This window comes from Fringilla coelebs (genome assembly GCF_963513975.1).
Source record: "Fringilla coelebs genome assembly, chromosome: 7".
In the NCBI taxonomy this organism is placed as follows: Eukaryota; Metazoa; Chordata; class Aves; order Passeriformes; family Fringillidae; genus Fringilla; species Fringilla coelebs.
Genome location: NC_140035.1, coordinates 37577811 through 37588477, shown reverse-complemented (window position 1 = coordinate 37588477; position 10667 = coordinate 37577811). Strand labels below are relative to the sequence as shown.

The window sequence follows — 10667 nt, the reverse complement described above, 5'->3', positions numbered from 1 at the left end:
AGTCAAAGCCATTTCCAGCAGGAGCCTCAGTACAAGAGGCTGAGCTGATAGCCCTCACTGTAGCATTAGAAGTGGAAAAAGGAAGGGAAGTTAATGTTTGGACAGATTCCAAATATGCCTATGGAATTGTTCATGCACACGGGGCCATATGGAGGGAAAGAGGGCTCCTGACTGCACAAAAGAAGATGGTCAAATGTGCAGCTGAAATCCTCAGGCTCCCCGAGGCAGTGGAACTCCCATTGCAAGTGGCAACTGTACATTGCTGAGGGCACTCTACAGGTAACAGCCTCCTGGAAGCAGGTGAAAGATTTGCAGATTATGAAGCTCAAATCGCTGCTGAAAGAAATGAACCACTTGTGGCAGCTCCAATACCTACTGCAGTATCAACTAAGCAGCCTGTAAAATACCAACCTTCAGATTATAAATGGATTAATGAAAGTAAAGGAAAACGTTTAGAAAATGGTTGGGGATGATTAGAAGCAGGTCAACTAATAATACCAGAAAAGTAAATGAGACAGTATGTGAAATCTGAACATGATAAGATTCACTGGGGAGCAGAACCCAATACCTAAAGGTATGAATTGCAGGCCCAGGCTTGCAGAATACTGTTAAAGAAGGAACATCACAATGTGTGACTTGTTTGAAGAATAATCCAAATCCAACAGTCAGGTTAGAACAAGGGGTTTTGAGCAGAGGAGCTTTTCCTGGAGACTTGTGGCAGATAGCCTTTGCTGAAGTCCCAAGAAAGGAAGGTTTCCAATATTTGCTGGTACTTACTGATACTTTCTCTGGGTGGCCAGAAGCATTCCCTTGTATGACAAGAAAGATAGAGAATTGATAATAAAAGTATTGTTGAATGAGGTCATACCTAGGTTTGGTGCACTAGAGAAATATCCTCTGACAGAGGATCTCATTTCTGTGCACTAATGGTGCCAGCTGTCAGCAAAGCATTAGGAATCCAATGGCAGCTTCACACGCCCTACAGACCACAAGCTAGGGGTCAAGTAGAAAGGCTGAATCATATGATCAAACAACAGATAGCTGAAACTTGGCAAAAAGTGCATTTATATTGGTATCAAGCCCTACCTATTACCCCTATCAAACTCAGAATAAAACCTAGGTCTAAAGAAAAAGCCCTTTTGAAATGCTTTACGGCAGGCCTTATGGATTAAATGTCACTCATGATGAAAATTTGGCTCAAGATGGTAGTCAGTACATCTATGACTAATGGCTATAAACAAACAATTGCACCAGAAGTTTAGTACTGTGTTTGAGAATCAATCTAAGCAGACAGATCATAAATTGCATACAACTGATCCGGGTGTCTGGGTGAATGTTAAGAATTTAACAGGTGATCCTCTGCAGGAAAAGTGGGACTGACTGTTCCAAGTGCTCCTGACTACCTTTATCCGTTTGAGTAATGGAAAGAGCTGCCTGCATTCACTACAGCCCTTCAATCTTCTTGATTCAAGAAACCACCAACTAAACCCTGGATGACAAAACCTGCTTGGGATCATGGACTAAAACTGAAATTCACTCTTAAACCATTAAATTCATATTGTATTTCACTGTCTTTTTCATTGGCTATACTGTCAGTGCCTTTGATGTTAACACCTGTGTAACACTCATAGAACACTCATAGCTAATTATACAGGACTCAGGGATTGCAGGCTTTGTGGAGAGGTGCAACAATGGAACCTTCCCTTAACAGGGCTACCATCAAGCAATTGGTCAGATTTGAGCCCCTACAGCTTCCACAATGCTAGTGCTCGATGCAGACAGGCAGGATCTTCTTGGGACAGCCCCTTTTCCAATTACTGCCTCTCAACGAGTCAGTCACAGATAGACAGGGCTGAAAAGTCTGGAAAAAATCTTGGCAGCTTTTCCAGTAACACTGGAAAAGCTGGGTGGGTCAGTGGCACTCAGCCGATGAGCGATCAGTGGAAAAACTGTCTTTTTGATAGACATTCGGGAAACAAGTCAGTGACAATTAGCACCAACTGCCATCTTCCTGATGCATCTGGGTGCCTTTGTGGGAATGGAATAGCATGAAAACAATTAACAGGTGAGTGGACTGGCCAATGTACCATGGGATCCCTTATCCCTTGGTTACAGTTATAAATCAAACTCATGAAATGACAGGTATTAATCAAGGACTGTGGAAGAACAGGCTCACTAAGAAAACACCCAATGACCCAGTGGTGTGATACAGCAACAGTTTTCACAGTTTTGTGAGGGCGTTGCTCCCAAATTTAGGAATTGCACAGCTGGAAAAGGCAATTTCAAACATCTCAGCCAAAAGAGAACTGATTGCTAATTCAACAGCAGATGCCTTAGGAAGACTACAAACAGAAACAGACTCACTAAAAGAAGCAGTCTTTCAAAACCTCAGGGTGTTAGATATGGTAACAGCCAAGTGGGAGGAGTTTGTATTCTAATTAATACCAGTTGTTGCACTTCTAGAGATCAATCAGGGCAACTAGCAATGGATATCCATGCCATTTGGCAACAGGCAAAACTGAAGTCACCCAAGGCATTACATCTTGGAGCAAATATTGGAGGGAAACTCTGACATCTTGGCTACCAAATCTGAACTGGCCTACACAACTTTTGGTAGGAATTTCAGGAATTGGAATACCATTCTTAGAAACCTGCATGATGAGCCAATCTTTCATATGGTATTGTAAACAAACCACATATCACGAATGGAAGCAAAATAAAATGAGATACAGGATCAAAACAGCGAAATATTTTGAGACCACGACAAGACTCTAGTTGCCAAAGGATTTGCAAAGGATAAAAGAAGGGGTGGACTTGATCCCTAGGCAATGAGATAATGCTTGAGTTACACAAAAAGCTCAAGCATGTGCTGTGCGCATACAAGGAGCTACTTTGTAACAGGGTATGTGAAGCACCCTTGGAAATCAGCAAATTTAGCAGAACAAGCTAACTGCAAAAGCTAACCACTGGCTATTTGAGCAGACATTCCTGTAGAGCATGCACAAGAAGCAGGCATGGAGAGTTCAAGCCTGAGGAAGACTTATGAGCCTTCATCCAAAACGACCAGCAGGAGGCTGACGACCACCTTATGCAGAAACCGTGCATGTGCTACAAGGGCTTGCATCATCCTGTCATTAGAAAATATGTTGCAATAGGAAGGTGAGGAAAGTATACTGTGCACATGAAGTAAAAAACACACAAAAGCTAGAACTGCGCAAGGATTGAGTGAGTGAGTTTGTGGTGGAGCAGTGCCCCTCACTCCCGGCGTTGAATAAACAAATGCCTGCTGCATAGGCCTTACACTATGGAGTGCTGCTTTCTTGCCTACTTTTCGGGCATCAGCACCATAATCAGAGACACAGAACAGCTTCTCCTCCCAGAGTTATCCCGATCCACTGCACATCCCCATGTGTCTGCCTTGATGTTCACTGGGGAACCTCCCTATTTGCTGCGATCCATTGACAGGCTCAGCAGGGACACTGTTTTGTTTGGACATGAGCTACCACAGCCCGACACACAGCAACCGGAGCCTAGAATATCAGAGGCTGGGCAGATTCCTTTTTTTTCCAGAATGCAGAAAAGAGAGTCTGAAAAGCACAGCATTCAAATGAAATCTGATTGTTCTGAGAAACTCAAGAAAATGATGCTGTCGTGGTGCTACGGCCAATCCCTTCCATGAAAAAAATTCATTTCAGGAAGCAGCAACATCATCTAACAGAGACCAAGTGTTGCCAGCACTTGCTCCAGGTGCTCCTGCCATCAGCCCCGGCAGGAAGGAGCACAGCTCCCAATGTCCGTGGGCTTTGGCTCCCTCTGGCACAGAAGCCCCCCGGGGACACAGGTCTGTGGGGCAGGAGACGGGCACCAGCGCTGCCAGGGCTCAGGGGCTGGCAGGTCTGCTTGGGCGGGGACTCTGCCACACCTGCTGATGGCAGCGCTGCCCGGGCCCCAGGGCTCAGAGCAGCATTCGTGCCCGGGCCCACCCGTTCCTTGTGGCTGTCACAGCCGCGGGTTTAGGATGGCCACCGGCCGGGACGTGTCCCACGGAGGCCGTGCCAGCTTCCCTGGAAGGCCCCGTGCCCTTCCCAGCGCGGCTGCGTCGGCAGCCCTGGGGGCTCCTTCTGCTGCCCTGAGCCCGCAGAGCAGGGCAGCGTTTGCTGATGCTCTGAGCCCTTCCCGTGGGGCTGGCTTAGACACCTGGGGCCAGGGATTCCTTCCAGCCTGGCACACTTTGGGGGGGCTGGGGGCGGCCCCGGGGCAGGCGGCAGCGTGTGCAAGGGCCCTTTGTGACACGGTGCAGCACGGTCACCGTGGCATGGAACGGGACAGGGTGTCCAAGGGCCCTTTGTGACACCTGGTGACATAGGAGCTGGCCGTGACAAGAGCACGCCAGAGTGCTCGGAGCACGCGACGGGACAGGACGGGACAGAGCGGTGCCGTGAGGAGCCCCTGCACAGCGCGCTCATTCGTGTCCGACCCGGAGCTTTTCCGAGGCGTTGTTCCTACAGGTGACCTCGTGGCAAGACTGTGGGCTCTGGTGGCCCGTGGCTTTCCCGAGGATTCTCTTTTGCAGGTGCCTATGAGGCCAGACTGAAGGACTTGGTGACTCAGAACTTTTCTGAAGCATCTCTCATCCTTCTGGCCTGTGCACTCAAGGCCCAACCAGCGGACTTAGTGACCAAAACCATTTACGAGGTGTCTCCTGTCCTTGCGGCAGGAGTCCTCGAGACCAAAGTGCAGGACTTCATGTCCTGCAGTCTTCCTGAGGCTTCTCTGTCTCAGGTGCTTTCAAGGAACAACTAAAGGACTTACTGACTCAGAACTTTCACAAGGCATCTCTCTTTAAGGTGCCCTCAAGGATAGACTCTGGCATGGCAGGCAGATTTTTCAGCCTGTTTAAAGTCTTCAAGAGGAAAAAAGAGAAAGGCCCTGGAAAACAGCCTGAAGAGCCCAAGCACTTAGAGCCACTGCAGGAGGGTGAGTGGCAGAGCTGGGCCACAGAAGTGATGGTGGCAGCAATCTTGGCTCCATCCCATCCATGCCATGCCATGCCATGCCATGCCATGCCATGCCATGCCATGCCAGCCATGCCATGCCATCCCCTGGGGACATGCCCACTGACAGGACAGACGAGGGGCTGGGCAGACACCCTACAGTGGCCCTGCTCCATCCCCTGGGGCATCCCGGGGCTCTCCCTGCCTGGGGAGCACAGGGCTGGGCTGTGTTCTCCGACCTCTCCCGCAGCCCCTCAGCTCTGGCTGTGCTCTCTCGTTGCCAGATGCAGCCCTGGACAAGACACAAGAGCAGGAATCCGGCCGCAAAACCCTGAAGGTACCTGCAGCCACCCCCAGCTGGGCTGGGCCTGCTGTCCCTGCTAAGCCAAGCACCACGCCTGGAGCATGCCGTGGAACATCCCTGGCTTCCCTGTCCTTTGTTCTCCTGCAGATGTTCCGGAAGCTCCTGCGCAGTCGACGTAGGAAGACCGGCACCACAGCAGCTGAAGGAACAGCCGAGCCTGACTCGGGGCTGACCGAGCTCCAGGCAGAGCCTGATGTCAGCCCAGATTTGGCTGAGCGCTCACAAGGCTCTGAGACCTCAGTGACTGAGATCACCTCAGTGAAGGCTGTTCTCACATCAATGACCGAGGATGTGGCCATCACATACACTGACCATGGAGAGACCCAGGGCATCACAAATACTGACACCACACCCACTGCGATTCCTGCTCCCACTAAGGATTTTTTTGAGGAGAGTGCTGTTCCTCCTCAGCAGCAGGTAAGCAGCCTGGGGCTAGGCCTGGAGGCCTCCCCAGATCATGTAGGACAGCCATGGTCACTGGGCTCCCTCAGCCTTTGAGGCCAGCACAGTGTGGCGGGAAGGGAAGCACTTCTTGGGGAAGCTGGGGAGGTTGTTTCCCTAGACAGCGCTCCACGTCTCCCCCCTGCCTCCTCCAGGTGCCAGCCATTGTAAAGAGCATTCACCAGAGGCTGGTGTCCCATGTGCCTTTGGATGCCAAGCTGCAAATTGACATTGTGAGGCTGGCTGAAGAGCACCCTGCTGACGTGGTGCTGACCCTCCTGCGCTGTGCCCCAACGTGTGACAGGTACGGGGCCCACGTGCCTGGAGAGCTCAGGGCTCACCAGCCTTTAGGGCCATGGCCCTGCACAGCCCCTCCCATGGGGTCTGCCAGACACACAGAGAGATCCAGGACCCTCGGGCCCCTCTGTTTCCTGAGCCTGCTGCCAATGCTCCCTCCGAGCCCATCAGGGCACTGGGGCCCCCACAGCTGCACAAGGTATGGTACTGTGACACAGATATCTGATCCCACAGAGCGGCTACAATGATATGGAGAACCATAGGATCATCAGGACCAGCAGTGAAGAAAGTGCTGCCAACACTGCTCTGCGTCATGGAGCATTGGCCACTGCACAGCACATGCACCTCTGATGGGGACGACAGGGACGTTTTTGCCCTGAGTGTGAGTTGCTGGAACTGGCCTCTGCTTGCCCCTCGGTCACCTCTCCAGCAGCTCTCTGTCCCCTCCATTCCCAGGCCCTGGGCTGAAACCTGGGCTAGGGGCAGGCTCAGGGGGTACCAGGCCTGCTGCTCCTCCTGCATCTGCCCTTGGGCCCTGCCCCATGGACACCTCGGCACTGAGCCCTGTCTTGGGCTGCTTCTTTTGCAGGCAACTCTGGTGCTCTGGGTGATTGTCCACGTGCCTCAGTGCAAAGAGGCCGTGATCCTTTATTCCTCCCGCCTCTTTGTGGCTCTGCTCTTCCATGTTGTCATCACCACACAGCAGATGCCACCAGTGGAAGCTAGTAAATTCTGGAGAACATGCCAGGAGGAACACCGCCTTCCTAGCAAGCCCAACAGGTCCCAGTCCTCCTGTCCTTCCCATGCCCTTGTGGCCAGCACCAGCGCTCCCAGTGTGACCTGGGCTTTGCTCTGCCCACAGGTTTGCAGTGCAGACCATGAAGGCTTTTCTCTGCCGACTGCGGTGTGACAATGAGGTGATGGCTATGGAGCGCAAGTGTGTTTGGGACACGCTGCTATGTGCTGACACCCAGCACTATGCCGTGGGTCTGCTGGCCAGGTGAGACCCCCTTCTCCCCACGGGCCCTGGCATTTGTGCTCTGTGCCCCACACAGTCCCTGTGGTCATGGGCCAGAAGGCCTCATCCCTGAGGGATGGCCGAGGAGACTGGAAAAGGTTGGGAGAGGAGGGTGCCCAGAAGGGGCCACCTCCCAGAGCACCCACATCCCCTCCAGGGATGCTGGGGAAAGACCAGACCACTGTGAGCCAGTCCTGGGAGAGGTTTGCCTCCCCACCTCAGGGTCTTGGTGCCTTTTTCCTCCTTCCAGGGAGATGCGCCGCAACTTGATTGCCCTTTGTTCTCGCATTGCACCCCGCTTGCTCCGGCTGCTCAGCAGGAGGGACCCATACTGGGATCTGCCCTTCCTGGCATTCCTTGTGGAGGTGAGCCTCAAGGCCAGCGCTGCCTTGCTGAGCTGCCTCCCAGCTCTCTGCCCTCTCGTAGCCACAGCTGCCAGGACGGTGCCCGTGCCCTGTGCTGCTGCCTGGGCCCAGCCCTGTGCGGTTCCGGGCTCCTGCCGGCCGGCTCCCCTGTCACTGCCCTGTGCCTTTCAGGTCCTCGAGTGTCTGGACTTGAGTGAATGTGGTGGCAGTGTCTTTAAGATCTTGGCGAGGTTCCTGCACAGCAAGTGCAGGCAGTGCCCTCGCTTGGCGCTCAGGGGCCTCGTGGTGGTCAGCAAGGATCTCTTGATGGTGAGAAGGGGGCAGCGGCTGAAGCTGCGCTGAGGAAAGCAGCCCCTTGGGGCTGGCAGGGCTCCAGGAGCTGAGGCAGCTGCTCCCAGCTCTCCTGCCTCACCTGCCCCAGTGCTCTGGGTCGGGCCTTTGGCCTCTGGGCCCTGCAGCAGCAGGGTGGGGTTGCAGTGCCAGGGCACTCTTGGCGCTGCAGCCCTCCACGGCTTCCCAGCACAGCCTTGTCTTCCGCACAGGCCAGGAGAATATGCTATCTGTCTCCAAGCCTTCTGGAGCTGCTGGATGATGCAGATGGAGAGCTGGTCAGCATGACCCTCCGCGTTTTCACTAACGTGCTCCAGCACAAAGACATCCTGGTATCCAGCACCACTGCCCCGAAGCTGGCTGAGGCACTCCTGCTGCTCTTTGACCATGTAAGGTCCTACATCCTGAGCCACAGCCATCGGGTGCTTCCCAGAAACTTTGTGCCCTCTCGATTTTCAGGCCTTTGCCCAGGTGGGCCTGGAGTAGTTGATGTCTTTTTCTTTCCTCTAGGACAACAGCCATGTGCAGGTGCTCTCCATTCGCCTCTTCTGCAAGATGATGGAACTGGTAGTGGATGAGGGAAAAAAGCCCCTGAAGAGATTTGTGAGCAAGAGCCTGTATGCACTTTTAATTTACTGTCACGATAAGAACTGCGATGTGGCAAAGGTGAGGTTTTCTGTGATGCTGGAGGATCTCTGGGAGGGGGCTCGGCTGCCTCTTGCCCGGGCACCTCACAGGCTGCAGCCTGCTCCAGGCCTTGGCACAGGGATGTGGGTCCTGTGCCCTGGGCTGTGGGGCCATCTCTGGGTCTCTGCTGCTCTCCAGGCCTCCCGGGAAACGCTGATTCGTGTGGCCGGGTTCCTGAAGAGGACACATCTCGAACAGCTGCTGAAGAAGCAGCCGCCCTTGAGTGTGGCTGAGTGCCTGGTAAGGAGGGCCTGCAAGCCCCGGGCTCAGCCTGGAGAAGCCCCCGAGGGCGGTGCTCAGTGTGCAGGGCTGGCAGCCGTGCCCCTGCCCGCTGCTGCACCCAGAGGCCGTGCGGGCTCTTCCCCAGGCTCCCGTGGGCCCGAGCCAGGTGCCCACAAAGCCCCGGCCCGGCGGGGCTGCGGGCCAGCACCGCGGCTCCCCGGGCAGCAGCCGGCCCTCTGCGCCCTCCCCTCGGGAGCCCGGCGCCAGCGGCTGCTGGCCGCGCCTCAGGGCTGCGCGGGCAGGGGAGGCCGGGGCTGGGCGCAGGCAGCGCCCGCCCAGGGGCTGAGCCCGCGCCAACCCTTCCCTAGTGCCGCTCTCTCCAGCTGGAAGAGGACAGGAGCCGAGCGGCCGAGCACCTGCGCCGGGCCCTGCACTACCTGCGGAACCCACAGGAGCTCCTGCGAGAGGCGGCCATCAGGTTCAGGGGTGAGCCACCAGCCCGGGCTCCCTCCCCGGCCCCGCCTGCTGGCCCGGCAGCGCCAGCCGGGCCGGGCGCCGTGGAGCCCCGCCTGGGCCGGGCAGCCGTGCCCTGGGGCGGCAGCGTGCGGCAAGGGCCCGGGCTGAGCCCTGCCGGGCCAGCGGGCCGTGTGGCCACAGCGCCGGCAGCGCCGCTGGCAGGGAGCTGTGCCGCTGGGGCCGTGACAGGCTCTGTGTTCACAGGGATGGCCGGGCGGCACCGGCGGGGGCAGCAGGAACAACTCCAGCTGATCATCAATGGTGAGTGAAGGCAGCGGGCTGACAGCGGGGGCTGGCAGCGGTGGGAGCTGCAAGCCCTGCCCCGGCTTTGGAGGGCTCCGCTCCCTGTGCGGATGAGGGGTGATGTGGGCAGAGCACAGAGAGACTTCAGGGACACGTGGGGGAGTTATGGCAAGTACCTCCCAACTGATTCCAGTGTCTCCTACTCCCTTCTGCATCACATGGCCCTGTTTAGAATGTCTTGGAGGATTCCCACAGATCGGGGCTGTTGCCATGGCTCTGTTCCTCTCTCTTTCAGCTCTTCAAGCCCGGAGGCAGCGTGCCCAGATCTGACCCAGAAAATCGAGCCCAGTTTCCCCAAGAAGCTGATGAATAAGCAACATCCTGTGGATTCAATGGACAAGCGTGCCAAGAACAGCACCAGGGGACACCAAAGAAGACATCTCAGCGCTGCTGGAAGTCCTGGCTCAGCTGATGATGGGCACACATCACACGGCTTCAGCGCTCTCCCTCCCTATTGACAGCTCCCTCCCTGCATCCCTTGCACACTGCCCATCCCCATTTTTCCTTTCCTCTATTCCTCCCCTTTAGGTAGCTCTGCCCCACCAGCCCTCAGACTGTCCAATACCTTTTTTTCCCTCCACTCTCCCTCCCTGTTGACAGCTCCCTCCCTGCAGCCCTCACACACTGCCCATCCCCATTTCTCCTTTCCTCTATTCCTCCCTTTAGATAGCTCTGCCCCACCAGCCCTCAGACTGTCCAACACCTTTTTTTCCCTCCACTCTACCTCCCTGTAGATAGGTCCCTCCCTCCAGCCCTCAGACCCTGCCCATCCCCTTTTCTCCCTGCCAGCTCATGCCTTTGCTTTGCCTTAGATTAATAAACAGTTTGGCTTCTTCACTTTGCCTGCATCTCTGTGGAGCTGAAGCAAATCCGGGGCCCTGGGACACACGGGCCCCTGCTGCCGTGCTCTTCCACGCCGTGTTTTGTGCACAGACACAGAGGAGCGAGGGCAGGTCGGGCTAGGAAGGTCCCTGTGCTGAAGGTGCAGTTCCACAGCACTGTGCAGTTCCACACCTTGCTGAGCACCCCGGAGCCCCTGGATTTTGGAAGAGCCAACCTGCGTATGCTCTGAACCCAGCTGTGTGGGATGCCAGGGCAAGCACCCACAGAGGGCAAACGAGCTTGGAATG

The 10667-nt window shown here is 55.4% G+C and overlaps 1 long non-coding RNA gene across 1 annotated transcript; it reads left to right on the top strand.

The window, feature by feature from the left end:
• Positions 1 to 9109: 9109 nt before the first annotated feature.
• Positions 9110 to 10318, top strand: LOC311155944. Its single transcript, XR_014616312.1, has 3 exons — positions 9110 to 9204; positions 9439 to 9495; positions 9773 to 10318. It is a non-coding gene; the product is annotated as an uncharacterized lncRNA (long non-coding RNA).
• The last annotated feature ends 349 nt before the right edge of the window (positions 10319 to 10667 follow it).